A 16,362-nucleotide genomic window follows, 5' to 3' on the forward strand; every position below is an offset into this window, starting at 1 on the left:
ATAGTAGTGGTGGCTGCAAAACTGCATGACACAACTAGTCAGTATGTGCTGTTTGGAGCTATGCAGTTTAAAGGTAATTAGATAAGACCAATGATGTTACATGGAAATATATTCCTGGTTTGGGTTGTTGAAGCCATAGTTTGCAACATACTGGATCCATAAAACATCTTCAACTACACCAGAGAGGTCCAAAGCAGCTTTTTGTTCTGCTCGGGTGTAAAGGCACTGGTATCACTAAGTAAATGCTTTGCTCTAACTAATGGAGAGGTTTATGTGAAAGTTGACCAGTGTAATTTTGTTTTATTTTAGATTATTAAGGATGAAATAATGGTTTGGAGAGTGGTTTGCAAATGTGCCCTTCAGTAAGTGATGTAGGTAACAAGAAACCTAACAAAATCGAAATTGTCATGCCAGGAGGGAGAAAAACCAACAGTCTATGTAGCTGCATTTATTTTTTATTAAGGATGAGAATTATTTCAGTCATCAGGTCTGCAAGCAGTTGCAAGAAAAATTGTGAGGTGCAACTGAATCAGTTGCAGCAGGAAGATGAGAATGAGCATAGAGGAAGGAATTTCTTTGTTTTGCTTTGCTGCTGAAGCTGCTTTGCCATGAAGTGTAGTCTCACTTGCTGTAATGCTTTGGTCATTTCCCCATCCCTGTTTTAACAGAGTGAAATAAAGGAAGTAGAACTCCTTTAGGTGATTTGTCCCAACGAGTATGTTTCTGGATAGCAATATTCCATCTTAATGAATCATTCAGTAGGAGATAGGTGGGGGGAAAAATGTTGAGGTTGTCATTGAAATGCAACCTAGATCTTTAAGCCATCCTTGCAGGAAGTATTTGACACTTCGGTGCACTTGTCCTTTGTCCAAACAGTCAGATGCAGATGATATATGATAATCAGTATGATTGCAGCTAATTGGAAGTTATAGAAGATTAAAAAGTAAGAGTTTGAGGCCAGTGGACTTTCCAGCCTTCTGCGTTATGGAGAATGAAGGACCACAATCAGCAACCTCTGCAGCCAGCCCGTGGTGTGTGCTAGGCTTCTAGCATATAATTTTAGAAAGACATATTAATTTAATGATGTCAAGTGCTGGACAATCATGGGTGGCTTGAAGAATTGGATGGAGGTCGCTTAAGGGCATGAGAAGCAAGAGGTAATCTTTTGTAATCATGGGAGAAGAAAGGAAATAAGGGCAAGTTAAAGAAGGAGGAGTAGCTGGAGCAAACAAAATGTATAACTTTGGCTAGCCAGCATTTTTTTTCCATTGCTGATCAGTTTCCAAGGCAAATCAATTTGCAGCAGATTTTCAGGAAGCAAGCTATATTAATGTGGCCATTCCAGATTAAAACCTATTGACCCTAACACAGGTTTAGCTCAGGAAGGTGTTTGTGTGGGAGTGTTAAGGTTTAGGTAGAAAGCAGCTTTCCATGAGTAAGAATAGAAACCAAGTGTTAATGTTTTATCACATTAATAGTTTTACAATCACATGAGCTTGTTCCTTATCTGACAAAGAACTGGTTAATGCTGAAATCCAGTGTCCAGTTCGAAGTGTCTGTGGCTTTTAATGTTTAAAATTAGCTAGCTGTGAAACGATTTGTCAGAGACAAATAGCAAAGCTTTCTGGAAGGATCACCCAAGAGAAGGAAATTAGCCATGATGAATGAAGTTCTTGTTCACAGTTCTCACACTGCTCGGAGGAACTTTCCCCAGAATATTTTTGCTGGAATGCCATTGCAGATGCAGTGGTTGTGCCGTGGACTCACACGGCGGTGCCAGAGACTGAATCACGCAGTGAGTGTGTAAAGGGTGTATCCACTCAAGGTAAAACACAGCATGTGTTTTTTCAGATCACACATAAAAACCGTTGGACAGATGGTTATGATTTTTTTTTTTTATTGTATTGGACACCATGAAATAGATTTCATGAAGTTCATTAAATAATTGTGGTCTTTTACTGAAAACTATGCAAAATTTGGTTGTTTTTTCTCCCCAGTCTGATTTTTTGGAAGCCTCTTAAGGATGTGCAAATTAAAATTTCTAGAGAGCAGACTTAATTTAATTGATTTTATTCTAAAAAATAGAGTAGAGGCTTTAAAGTTGGGTGAAGCTGTCACATTTCTGTTACCGTTGAGGGACCGAATCCCAGAGGCTCTTGTGCTATTGAAAAACTGTAAAACATCATTAAGTGCAGAGTGTGTGCTGGCCTATCAACTGCCCTGCAAAGATTTCCTTCCGTTCTAGCAGATGAAAAACATTATCCTCTCTGGTTATGGTAGGAAAAATCAGTTTAGTCTTAACAGGTTGTGTGGTGGTAGCTTTTAAGATCCTGAGAGACACAACCCCTGCATAAAGTAGTTTAAATTCCTTTTAGTGCTGTTGGATTTGATTGTTATGTGCTAAAGATAGCAGCATTCTTCAGCTGAAAAAGAGCTCTTCAGATCCCAGATTTGTGTGTGTGTGTGTGTGTTTAGCTTGTTTCTATAATTACATTAATGTACTTCAACTGTTTTTGCAGGATTGAGGTAATGTTTACTGGTAGTTCTGTGAATTTTCTCACAGATCCAAACCCTGGGAGATACAGCTTTAAATGGAATAAGGTAGTGTTGCTATTTGTAAGTACCAAGGGTAGGAAAGATCTGGTGTCTTTCTGATGCACCAAATGTTTGTCTGAGTGAACTGTAGTAAGAAATCACCTTTGAACTATAATAAACTGTTAATCTTGGATCAAAACTGGAAGGAAGAAAATGAGTGTTTGGGGTCAAACTTTGACCAGTTGGTGAGAACTATGGCTAGTTTTGACCTTCTAAAGCTTTGATTTATGAAGCTGTAAAAAGATAAACCCTTTTCTAAGCGATCCTTGGGATAGCGTGGAGGTTTGGGAGAGCAGATTCCGAGCTGAGCAATAGTTTCATTTTACTGCTGTTCCAACCCCCCGTGTGTGTAATGATACGAGGAGGAGATGGAGGGAAGGAAGTAGCCCTTTGCTAAATGCACAGGCAGATAAAACCAGCTGGAGCACATACCTTCCTGGACTAACTTGTCAAAAGAAGCACTACAGGGAAAAGATAATGCACAACACCATTACAGGCAAAGCCGCTGGTTCCAGGGCCACTTTAAATTCCACTTTAAATTATTAAATACTGTAAACGCTATAAAGTTAATTAGAAGAGGAACAAACTCTACAAAGATAAATGTGTTTTCAATATGTTTCTCAGGGAGGGTACAGTAGAAACCAGTGAATGAGAGGAAATTTATTTCTGGCAGCACTCTAGACATGGAACTGTGGTTGAACTTTTTACCCTAATTACGTCCCCGCTAATGCCTGCAGCGGTCTGGAATCAAAGTGGCCCTTCAGGCCCTGGAAAGTCTCTGATGTGGCGAGCGTTTGTTGTGTGATGAGGGTTACTTAAGGAAAAAAAAAAAAAAGGGAATATTGTGACAGGATTTTTCAAAATTTCTCAGTTGCCACCCACCTCACTTGTTGCCTACAAAAATAGGGTAATTGTTTGCATCTGTGTGTTTTTGTCTGTCTTCGAAATAACTGTTATAAATCAGTGTGACAGAGAACAGTTGAGGATTATATTTTCTTTCTTGTATGTTTTAGGGTTATTTCTCTGTTATGTGCTGTAAGATGGATTTTGAGTAGGTTGCAAAATAGAAATTTCAGGATGATTTAAGTTGTTCTCTTTCTCTGAGGATACTAACACCATTGGATATTGATGCTATTTAATGGGGTTTTTTTGTCCTAAATAGCAGCTGTCACCTCATGCTCATAGTTTGAGCAGCTAATTGCAAACTGCAATAACGTGCAGCCCTTGTATCTGTATTGTCACACAATTGCTGCCACTTGAGCAATTCGTTACAACTCGACGGTATTTGAACTTCCCATGTGTTACTAAATGCCATTTTCTCTCTTGCAGTCATCTCTCTGGAGTCCTCCTTGTCCTTTTTCTTTCTTTCCTTCAGTAATATTAAATGTAGAGAGGAAAGGTCAGGGGAGTTTGCTGAGCTCAAGCATTTATGTATGGATTAGATGCTTTTAAATCTCTGAAGTATGGAAAAAAGACAGTAAGAACACAATAAGTGGAATCCATTTAAAAAAAATCTGATAGAATTATTCTTTAGTTCTGATCTGGTTTTGAAGCAGAATGAATATATTTTTGGTAGCTTTAAAATGTTAGATTTACAAATAATTTCAGATCTGTAATGGAGGAAATCTTTTCTTCAGTAATTTAAAACACAGATTTAAAAGGCTTTTTGTGAAAAAGCTGTAATGCATGTTCTTAAAAAAAAAAAAAAACAACATAACAAATATCTTGTTTAATCCTTTATTTCTTTAAATTCTGCCCAGGGAATATATTGAGAATATCACCTGAGGACACCCTTTACCCCATTTTTGGATGATTGCTCACCAACTTGTTTTTAAAATGAATTATGGTTGAAGTTGTTAATGGAGTGTTTGTACAGTATAATTATCTTATTTTACAGATGAGGCTTTAACAGCATAACATTAAAAGTTCTAATCCCTTTTGCCTGCACGATTGGAAGGACCACATGTCCCATTTCAGTATGTGCTGTGTAGGTGACTCTTTCCATGGTGTGAGTGCAGTATTTCTGTGTGTCTTAGCCATTCTACTTCCTCCTGGAAATATCAGCCACATTTAACTATGAAATCCCTCCAAATTGTAAGAAGAGTGATCCAGTGCAGGAGGTGGCTGTAGCAGTGGCTTCACTGAGAGAAAGGCTACGTAAACATAAGGCTGCGAAACTTCTTCCCTGTGTGTCAGAGCCCTGGAGCAGGCTGCCAGAGAGGCTGTGGAGTCTCTCTCTCTCTGGAGAGATTCAAACCCACCTGGATGCATTCCTGTCTGACCTACTGTAGGTGATTTTCTGGCTGGGGGGTTAGACTGGATGATCTTTCAAGGTCCCTTCCAGCCCCTAACACTCTGAGATTCTGTGATGAGCTAACACTTTTTCCTCACATTAAGCAATTCATATAGGAGCTGACCCCTAAGGCCTTGATTTGGTTGCTCATGGTGCTCCTTGGTAAGAGTGTCTATTTTCAGCTGCTATTTCAGAAGCTTCAGGCACTGGAATGTGCTGCCCGACGATGTGGTGAAGTCAGCAACCCTGGATGTGTTTAAGGGTCGTTTGGATGTGGTGCTTGGGGATGTGGTTTAGGGGTGACCCTTGCAGAGTAGGGATATCGCTTGGTCTTGGTGATTTTGGTCAGGGTCTTCTCCAACCTGAATGTTTCTGTGAGTCTGTGAAGTTCAAACCAGCTTGCGTTGAATTCAGTTACAGTGAACATCCTGCACGTCAGTAGAACATGGGCTGCCATGGCAAGTCATGAAGTAAATGAAGTAAGATGTAAGAACATATAATTAACGGGCACTTAGGAGAATTTTGGCCTACCTGATGTGAGCAGCACGTCACTGAGGCTTTGTTGTTCACAGCACTTTGCAAGTGCTTGGACTGTAAGATCTAAGCTTCTCTCTGCCTGACTTCAGGCATATGCACTCTAAAACCCTCTAATGCTTTCTTTGAAATGGGATTGTTTTCAGGCTCCTCAAAAATTGTAATTTGAGCCATATTCTAGCATATAAACAATTAAGGTTTAGTAGATTTGTAAGCAACTGAAAGATGTCTCCTAATGATGGCTGTCACGCAGTTTGAGGCAGAGGCTGTTTAATAGAGAGGTGATGAAGTGCTGCGCAATCCCCTGAGTTTCTCCTTATGTTGTTAATGACACCGACGGCAAAGCTATTTTAGATAGAACAGGTTGGTACAAGGCTTGGTGTTTAATGTTGAATCCAAAAAAGTGCTTTTGCATGGGGGTTGGAACGGTGGGACAGGCGGGCGTGGAGCTGCTTACTTCATTTGGCCTTTGGTGGTGGTGATTACATGTGAGATGAGAAGATGCCAGTAGGCCTGTCAGAGCCATGAATCACAAGGTAAAGCAGAGAAGAGAAAGAATAAAACCTGAAATCTAAAGAAATTTGTGGCAAGAAACAACAGGATGAAATATTTGATCCTTTGTAATACTTTGACCACGTTAACAGTTGTAAGGAAAGACAGCTTTTGAGTATTGGTTATTGAATGTTCAGTCACACCCAAGCTGGGACTTCCTGGGACCAGACTGCAGAGAAACATGACACTCAAAACAGCTGAGCAAAGACCTCTCTGTATTTTGGAAGAAGCTTTGTAGTGCACTTCAGAAGAATGAGTTCTTTTGACTCTCTCTCTTTAGCTTTTGATAGAATTCTTTGTTAAACACAGCAAATAATGCCTCAAATATATACAATTCGTGTGCATGTGTTTTAATAATCAGCTGACATCTCTACTAATTATGCTGTCTTCTGATATGGCACTGATGAGAAAGCAACTAAAAAGTGCTTCAGAATTAATTAAAAAACCTTTGATACTGATTTGGAGTTTGCTACATGTTGGCAGTTTGTAAAACCTAGGGCTAGCAGTGGCTGTAAGTGGCTCCACAAAATGCTGTTTGGGTTCTATGTGTGCTGGGTAAAATTTGGCTAGTGGTGAGATATTTCAGCATCACTTTGCTCTCAGTGTGGTACTCCCAGAAATCAGATATTTTTCTGTTAAGCTGCCAAATGTGGCTACAGAAAAAAAAAATCTACTTTTATTATTTTGGTCCATCTTGTATGATCATGAAGACCAATGTAGCATTCATTCTAATAGAAATTATATGCATTTGCGTCTGTCAATTCCGCTTCATTTGACAACAAGACGACTCCTTAATTTCTTTCATTCTGTATTTTTCAAGGAAACACATCTACCAGATTGTAAGCTTTATCAGCTGAAATGCTATGGATAGAGGTAGAAGAGGAATGAACTTGTATTCTACTCAGAAGTTAATCTTTACTCCAGGATTTACAGACGCTTTTCCAGCTGAGCACATATTCGTAGACTGGTCAAGAACAGCCAGTGCAGATCTCTAACTTGTGTCAAAGGACTGTTTGCTTACACACAAGAACAAAATTTAGTCCAGAATACATACCAGAAAAAAACATAATAAAATGCTTCTGATCTGAAAAGTGGAGCTCCAGCTGTACTTTTCCTCAGTGATAGCTATGGTCAAGTAAGCCTCGTAGAGAAACAAATCTCTTGAGTCGCCACTAATCGTCCTGTATTAACTAACTGGAAATATGATGGGACAGCTATGTTTTGTAACATGTGGTATGTCTCAGTCAAGTGGAAAGTGTGTCACACTCGAGTCTCTCTGCAAGAGCATGCCACAGCTGAAAAGCCAGCTTGTGCTATATTTTACACTTCAGCGACAGACGTGCCACAGAGCAAAGCGATGTGATACAACATGCTGCACTACAGAAAGGTGGGCTGGGGAGGGGGGGACACTCTTGTATGGCTTTGTTTAGCTTTCTGTGCTTTGAATTTTAGAGCCAACACAACCCCACCCAGTCTAGAAAGTCTTTTCTGATGACAAGAATGGGTGATGGTTGGTATGTGCTGAAAACACCAGAGTTGAGATGTGTCACGTGCTGTTGGTACCACAGAATGGGGGAAGAGCCATCTGCTGCCAGAACTGGGGTCATTTGGAAGTTGCTAATTATTGTAGCATTTTTAAGGATTCCCCTTCCCTTTTATAGATTCATAGATTCACAGAATGGTTTGGGTTGGAAGGGACCTTAAATATCCTCTAGTTCCAAACCCCCTGCCATGGACAGGGACACCTTCCATTAGAACAGGTTGCTCAAGGTCCCATCCAACCTGGCCTTGAACACCTCCAGGGAGGGAACGTCCACAACCTCGCTGGGCAACCTGTTCCAGTGTCTCTCCACCCTCATTGTAAAGAATTTTTTCCTAATCTCCAGTCTAAATCTCCCCTCCTCAGCTTCAATTCATTCCCCCTCATCCTATCACTATAAGCCCTTGTAAAAAGTCCCTTCCCAGCTTTCTTGTAAGGCCCCTTTCAGACACTGGAGGACTGCTGTAAAATCCCCCCTTATAGTGTTTTAGGTTTTACTCTTTGAGCTGATGCTTGTATTCTTACAGTATCTGTAACTAAAATACCAGTGTGTAGTTAAAACAGTCTTGAAGTTTCCAGTTGTGGATGTACAACACAGTCTTCTGACACCTCAACTATAGCTAGGAAGCAAAGGAGCTATTGATTTAATTGAACAAAAGTGGACATAATAGATGTCAAAAATACACAGAACTGAAAAATCTGTGACTTCCATCAGTTCAAAACATCTGTTCCAGGGCTGTCAAGAAAATTTATATTTTCACATTCTTCCCCCATGCAGCCCTAACTCTCTCCTCCCATATTTATCTGTTAATAGCATAAGTAAGTGTAGCTGTCTTGCAGTTCTACGTTGAAGTCAGAGCAGTTTAAAATCTAGTACATGCTTTCTATTTTGTTTTGGAAGCTTATTTCATTGGTGATAATTTTTATCTGTTCTGATCTCTTTAAAGAAACAGATGCAGTGTTTTATGCTTGTAGAAGAGGAGAATGCAGGTTTTTTTCTTACAGAAAGCCTTATTAATCTCCAGATGAATTTGCTGATAATAGATTTTTTGTTTTTTCTTCCATTCTTGTTTGTGATCATTTCATACTTGTCAACAAGCTGGAACATTTTAAACTGTTTTTAAGGGAAAACTTTCTATATATTACTTGTATCTGAAGGCTTTTTTGACACCTTTTAAAAAGAAATAGCAACATCTGGAACTAAACAATTCAACATAACTGCAGCTTTGTCCCATAATACTTTTCTCTGAGCATTGAAATGTGTCTGAAATTCTGATATCTTAATTTTTAAAGATGGGCTGGAAACTGGCGTGAGACTTCTGTGTTGTCTACTAAAGTTAGGATGTCCTGTCTGACATGAGTTGATATTAAATACTACATTCCAGCATCTTCCTGGATTATTAATGCAGCACAGGCTCCTTTCCTTCCCTTCCCCCCCCCCCCCATCAGCTATGATCTTCTGTGCTTTTTGGATAACAAACCTTTTGAATAAGGACTTTTCCATGCTGTGTGTTTTTGTGAAGTGTCTCATATGTTCATGGCACTGTGATAAATGCTATTTGCAGTGCATGTGTGTAGTATGTCCATTATGTGCTATTGTTACGCTAAGTGGATGCACTTGATCTCCTGGAGGGGAGTGCTGGCCTTGCCACTTACAAGCAGCACTTGACAGCTGATTCATGGGATGGTAATTAGAGCAGCTTCACGGGAGTCTGTGTATCTAACACTCTCAACAGCAAATACCAGCTAGTGAACTGATAAATAAGGATAGAACAGTGGGGAAGAAGCTGTCTTAGAGGCCAAGAGAAAATGGGGATCTGATAGAAGAAACTGATGCTTGTAAGCTTTTGGAATGGAACAGAGACTGAAAGATGTGTGGACAGAGAACAACTTATTTTTTTCTCCTCCAAATAATTGAATTCCAAATATTAAGCCAATTCATTACCTTAGTAAGCCATGCTCAGGGGGAGTTGGACACAATGATCTCCAAAGGTCCCTTCCAACCCTTGCCATTCTGTGATTCTGTGATACAGGGAGTACAGAAATAAACAGCACAGCAATCCTCTGGCATGAAATTAGCTTTTTGTTAGAAGTTCTTAAATCTCTTCCTAAGGTCCACCGTTGTAAATGTTTTTCTAAGGGTGAGTATTCTTACCACAGCTCTTTAATTAAATTGATCAAAAGTTAATAGATTCTAAAAGCAGAAGTTATTGCTCTTAAGAGGAACAATGTGCACAAGACCAAGTAGAGCATTTCAAAGCCACTTCCAAATAGTAGCATGAGGACAGACATGAAGAATAGGCAAAGAACTTACTTGCTTTACAATAAGCTTGTTTTAATGTGCTCTTACCATTAAGTATTATTTGGACAGTATAGCAAAGCTTGTAATCATATGGCAATGCAATTTATTTAATTACAAGCTTTGCCTTTTAATGAAGTTTAGCTTCATTAAATGCTTTTAATGAAGTTTAGCAAAACCATTTTTGCCAAGACAAAATGGACATAACTTTGGCTTATGTAGATATGACATAATGTGATTGCTTAACACATTTGTCTTCTATAATTGATAGAATTAATTTAGACCTGGGCTTCTAATCATGACAATACAAATTTATCTCTAAGCAGGAAAGGTTCACACAGTACCACACCTTGCAGTAAAAGCAAGTTTATTTTCACCCACCTGAGGAGAGGGATTTATGTCACCTGAGAGACAGGCAGATGAGACACAGGCAGTGGTTTACAACCTTCAGGACCAACAGAGCACTGCTGAGCCTCAAGTTCTCTCAGACCACAACCTGACTTATGCACAGAGACCAAAACCAGTCCTTGCCAAGGCAGTGCTCCATTGTTTTAAGAGTTAGACTCTGCACGATGGAGAAATGCCTTGCTTACAAAATTGCAGAAACAAAATACTGCTCACCTTGAAGTCAGAAAAACAGAAGGGGAAGTGCTGAATGGAGTTTTTAAGCATTAGCATTGGTGAGATGTGGGGATCAACACTTCAGATGTTGTTTTGATCTCTTTTATGAACTTCCACTGAAGTTCCTTTGAAAGGGGTGGTACTTCAGCTCCCAGTCCTTTGTGTCTTTCTTCTGCCTACCTGCAGTATTGTTGTACAGGAACTGATGTGCGTTAGGTCTCCTTTTATCTATTTCCTTTGTTCAGAACTTGCGTATTGCACACACAGATGGCTGCACTACTTTTTGTCTAGTGGCCATTTTGGCACCATCACACAAGTCCCACCTTTTATGCCTTCCACACATAAGCAAGGAGTGTGGTTTCTTTTTGGTATATCTCTTTTGGGTATTCAGGCTGAGACTTGTAGTTTACCTGTAACCAAATGGTTCCTGCTGAGTTGATGACTGTGTGAATAACATAAGATAGGATAAGATGAACTTGTTTTACTAGACTGATAGACTTGATCAAAATACAGGAGGAAGGCAAAAGAGTGAGGTTTGTATCTCTTGGTATTTAACACAAATACTTCAGTGCTGTATCAAATAATTTCCTCTCTTGTATTTAAAGGATTAGATTTAGCAACATGTGTCTGAGATTGGGACAGGTTTTTCTTATTTAGAAATAAGTGCTTCCATGCTTATTGCAATTTGTGGTACACTTAAAATGTCTCTGCTGCTTTGTGTTTCACTGCTGCACACACATTTTGGGGAAGTGTCACTTTCTCAGAAATCTTACTCTGCTTTTCCTGCTATTGAATGAATCTGTCAAGTACCAGCAACTAAAGTAAGAAAATTACTTACAGAGTTGAGTTTTCAAGCTTTATTGTGAAGAGTTGGGATGCAGAGAGCCAAAGAGTTTTAGGAGTCTAGATGGTAAAAGTCTAAAAGCTTTTTCTGCAGTGATGTTTAAGGAATAAATAATGGAATCCTTGAAATTATTTTGTTGCTGTTTTTAAGTTTTCATTCTGATCTGCTTCCTTCAGAGGGCTTGAAAACAAATCTTACAACTTAGGTTTTTTCCACTTTATTGCAGATTAGTTAGCAACTGGATTGCTTTGGATGGTTACTGACTGATGCAAAAGATAATGCAGTGAGTTTGTGTTGGGAACAGACTTCAAAGTTAGAAAAGCAGACCATATACAAATTCTGTCTTCAATAATAAGTAATTTCATAAAAATAAAATGATGTAAATGTTGGAACAACTTACCATAAAAATAGAGAACTCATTGTTGCTTGGAGTCTTTTTAAGACAAGATTAGGTTGCTTGGTAAAAAAATAATTTCTTTGAGCTTCTGGGATGTTGTGTGCATGGCCTGGAAAGAGAAGATGATTCTTTGAGTACTGAAATCTGTTAATCTGAGCAAACCTTCTTCAAGGCCTTGAGGAGAACAGAATTGCCTTTGTGGTCACAACATTCTAATAATATTACTACAAAGATCATAATCAAATCTCATGCTTCAACTTTCCAGTGTAAAGGTTCAGGAAGGAATTTTTCCAGTATACAATTAATTAACTCTGTAGCATGCATTCTGCTTTTGTTTTGCTTTTCTTGCCCTTCTGTGAAGCATCAGAGAGAGGCCACAGTTAGAACAGTTTACTGCATAATCCCAGCCACTGCCCTGTGATTTAGAAACTTGTGTCACTGTCAGGGTCTTCCTCATTCCTGTATGGAAAGAGTTTTGGATTTTTTTAATGATTCTATTTTTTAGGAACAGTGAGAGGTTATGTTTTTGAAAATGAAATTGTGCTTCAGAATAGACTAATAAACTCGGCTGACCTAGTTCTGAAACACTGACATTAAAACAGAGCTTTTACTTCTCATGAAACGAAACTTTAACACACAAATCATGCCAGAATTAATTGCATATATATATATATATATTTTAAATTAATAATTTCTTTTTTTATGTAAACTGTGGTAACTACCTGACTGTATGATAAAAGTCAAATTGCTGTTGCCTGGCAGTCCATGACCCACTGTCTGAAGCTGGTTTAGTGACAGCTGTTAAATTCTGATCTGCACAATGTGTGCTAGAAGGCTTGAAGCTTCTCTAGCTTTGAATGCTATTAGTCTTTCCCAGGCAATGTAATTCCAGGTTGTATATTTGTCATCTTTTTCTAGGAGTTGTTGCTCATGTGCTTAAGCAAACCAAGATTTCATCTCCAAGGTATGGAAGCAGCAATTTGTAGCTGCTAGGAAGCAGTGTTCTCTGGCTGTGTAACAAATACCACTTCAGTCTTTCATAAAATAAATTAGCTGTATTTAGTAAGACATCTCTGTATTTTTGGTCACATCTGGGTTTTTTATATCTAGCTTCAGGTGGTAACGGACATTGTTTTGTTTAGGTCAGCAAAGGTTGTATTGGGCTGCTCCTCTACACTGTGCAGTAGCTGATATGGTTTCATAGCCCAATATCATCAAAATTGGACATGAATTTGTTAAATGTTGTTTGAATAAGTTGCCAAGTAATACCTGGAAGTATTAACACTGGTGTACCAGTTAAAGACTTTTGTGTCATTGGATAGATCAATATGCTTATGAGTGGAAGGTTTTTATGCTTATTTTCATTATAGAAAACACTTTATATTGCCCTGAACGTTAGCAAGGTTAAGAAATGATGGCAGAATAAAAAAATCTTTTTTAAATGGGGAATCTATAACAAAGCAAGCAAGCAATCATTACTCCAGAAAACCTGCTGCTAATATGTGCAATATTTGTCCCAGGTAAATACAGAAAGAAACTGCTTTGTGAGGCTGCAGAACAAGGCAGATGTAATGTAAGTCTTTGTGTAATTAGAGAAAGATGGAGCTGGTTGTAATGCAGTTCCAGCAGGCGAGAGGGACATGCAGCATGCTGCAGAGTGGCACCTTAGACAAGGATCAATTTATACACAGCAGCTGGAAATAAGCTATTTCCCTTCTTCCATCATCTGAAGTCGAGTTACCACAAAGAAGCTCTGGGTAGGGATTGCTGTGGTGATTGTCTACAGGCAGGGATGTTGTCTTCACTAAAGGACAGCAAGGCATAACAACTGAATCAACAGGTGCTGAAGTTAACTAATCTCTAGAACAGTTTTGTGAGACAAGCTTTGATGGGCTGGTATTGCTTAGAATCCCTGTCATGCCCTGTTCCTGAACAGTGGTAGATTTTTCTGTGCATGTTAGATCAAGAGGAAAAAGGTTCAAGTTGTACCAAGGGAGGTTCAGGTTGGATATGAGGAAAAATTTCTTCACAGAAAGGGTTCTCAGGCATTGGAACAGGCTGCACAGGGAAGTACCATCCCTGGAGGTGTTTAAAAGATGTTTGGATGAGGAGCTTAGGGACAAGAATTGTATACAGGGAGCTGTGAGGTTATGGTTGGGCTTGATGAGCTTAAGGTCTTTTCCAACCAGGTGATTCTGTGATTCCGTGATTCTGAAGAGAATCTAACTGTATATTCTGTGAAGATGGTGTAAAATAGATGTTGGCCAACCAGCTTCCATCTTGAGGGTTTGTTGTTGTTGTTTGTTTGTTTGTTTGTTTTTAATGCCACAATTAACTGGAAAATGCCTCACATGAAGAGTGCCACCTGAAGGCATGTGCTCAGCTTTTTCAGCAAAAGCTCCATTTCAGTTTTATGCTTCTCAAACTTTTTGTTGCTTTTTCTTTCTGGACTCATGAGGCTATTCTCTAATTGAAGTCCATTCTCTCTTTGAGTGGGATGTTGTTCCTCACATGGCAGCAGGGAGGAAAGTAAACACTTGTGAGCAGGCAGAGTAAGGTCTTTCTAGGCACAGAAAACTCTGGCCTCCATCAGACTGGTTCCATCAGTCTTTTCCTGTTGGCCATATAAAAAGTGAGTGTTCTGTACAGTGTGTTTGTCTCTGTGTGCAAACATTTTACACAGCTCTTATAAGCTGTGTGACTCATAGCTAGCAAAGCTGTGAAGAGGTGGTAGTTGTGTTGTGATGCATAAGCACAGATGTAGTCAAGTGCCAGCTGTACAAGGCATCTGTTATTTTTGTTCCATCCCTGCACTGCAACGGTCAAATAGAAGAGAAGAGCTGGAGTGTGTTTGTGTATTTATTAATGCCAACCTTTTGAAGTCGTTGCTGAATCTGTGTCCATTACCTTGTTGATATCTCTGCATTAAGCAGCTCTTTTAACTGTCAGGATACAGAATGAAAATTTGTCAATAATCTCTGGGAGTAATTTGCAAGAGTTTGAGTTGTGACAGACTTAATGTGATTACCAGACCACAAAAACTCAAGTGTTTTCACGTTCCTCATTTAATCATTCCTCTCTACATAATCATCACTGATACACTGAAATATGATCATAGAATCATAGAATGGTTTGGGTTGGAAGAGATGTTTGAGATCTTCTAGTTCTAACCCCCCTGCCATGGGTATGGACACCTCCTACCAGCCCAGGTTGCTTAAGGACTCATCCAGCCTGGCCTTGAACACCTCCAGGGAGGGGACATCCACAACCTCCCTGAGCAACCTGTTCAGTGTCTCTCCACCCTCACTGCACAGAATTTCTTCCTAATATCCAGTCTAAATCTCCCCTCTTCCAGTTTAAGTCCATTCCCTCTCATCCTGTCACTACAATGATGAGGATTTGTGATCATGCCAAAGAAGGGTATGATAGAATATCAATTATTCAAGTGACAGGATTATTACCCTTAACTTTGTTGGAACAATACATGTTAGAAGGAACATACTCTGGAGTTGTAGTCATGTAGTTAGCTATATTCAGTCAAATCAAAATGGAGCTGTTCAACACAGGCTTATTTGCTAATAATGATCTATATTAACGATGCTAATATCATTTTAGCTGTATCAACTTCTGGGCTTTCTGTTTTGAAATAAGACTCTCTGTACTGTTTTATCACAATAATCGTTTCTCCTGGGTAATAAAGGTACCTAAAAAAAAAAAAAGTTTGTCCACAGACCTTGCTGTGGATTGCTGCATTTTCTAGCAACAATGAGCTTCTAATGGAAAGTAACTAGACTTGAGTTTCAGTGCTTTAAAAGTGTTTTTGAAAAGCCTTTGAAGTGCTTAAAAGGAATAAATAGCACCTTCTAGTTATTAGCCTAAATATGTGCCTAGAAAAATGTGTATTTGGGGAAGAATTTCAGCAGGCAGAATATCAAAACTGAATTTCCCCCCCCCCTATTATTTCTCTGGCAGTTGTCTTTCTGTGCATGTATTGTTTCTCTGCTGTGTATTATTGTATGCACCATTTTATTAGCTTGAGGTATTTGAGGTAAACAGTTGGCAACTCCGTTCCTCCAGAAAAATTCTTGAGCGGTTTGAGCAGATCCAAAAGACAAGCAAGTGTTGTGTCAGGGATGGTGTTAAACTGTGTAAAATAAAGCAGATATGGGCAAGGGGCAACACCCTCTTTTTACCAATACTTAGTATATGTTTGTACAGCTGGCAATTTGTGCTCCTTCGTATTCCTTGACCTAGAAGTAGCCAACGTTTTAATGCGTTCTTGGAGGGGAAAAAAGGTGTTACAGAAAAGAACTGCCACATCAAAGCTTCTCCTCAGCTTGTAAAATGGTTTCCACCACTACCTTCCTCAGCCCTATCAGAACACTCAGCACTTTCTGCCTCTCAGAAAGAAAGCAAGCCTTTTTATTCAGAAATGGCCTTCCAGCTTTATTTGTATAAAATGATAAAAGTGACACAAAGCAGTTGAAAAGATCTCTGTAGTTCAAACAAAAGTCCATCAGAGATGTGATGTGAATTGTGTAATGTGGCTCTAGCAAATCAAGTCATGATTCAGCTGTTGCATGGAGTGAAGGAAGTATTCCCTTTAGGAGAGTGATACTTGGCAGAGGAGTTTTCAAATAACTAGCATGTGCTCTTAAAACTTCTTGCCTATCAAATGGCTTGTGTT

The 16,362-nt window shown here is 39.2% G+C and overlaps 1 protein-coding gene across 1 annotated transcript in view; it reads left to right on the forward strand.

Annotated features, from left to right (window-relative positions):
* Positions 1-16,362, forward strand: part of BCAS3 (BCAS3 microtubule associated cell migration factor) — a 372,406-nt gene that overhangs the window by 30,661 nt on the left and 325,383 nt on the right. The gene's annotated exons all lie outside the window — the stretch shown is intronic.

Source organism: Indicator indicator, chromosome 30 (assembly GCF_027791375.1).
Source record: "Indicator indicator isolate 239-I01 chromosome 30, UM_Iind_1.1, whole genome shotgun sequence".
In the NCBI taxonomy this organism is placed as follows: Eukaryota; Metazoa; Chordata; class Aves; order Piciformes; family Indicatoridae; genus Indicator; species Indicator indicator.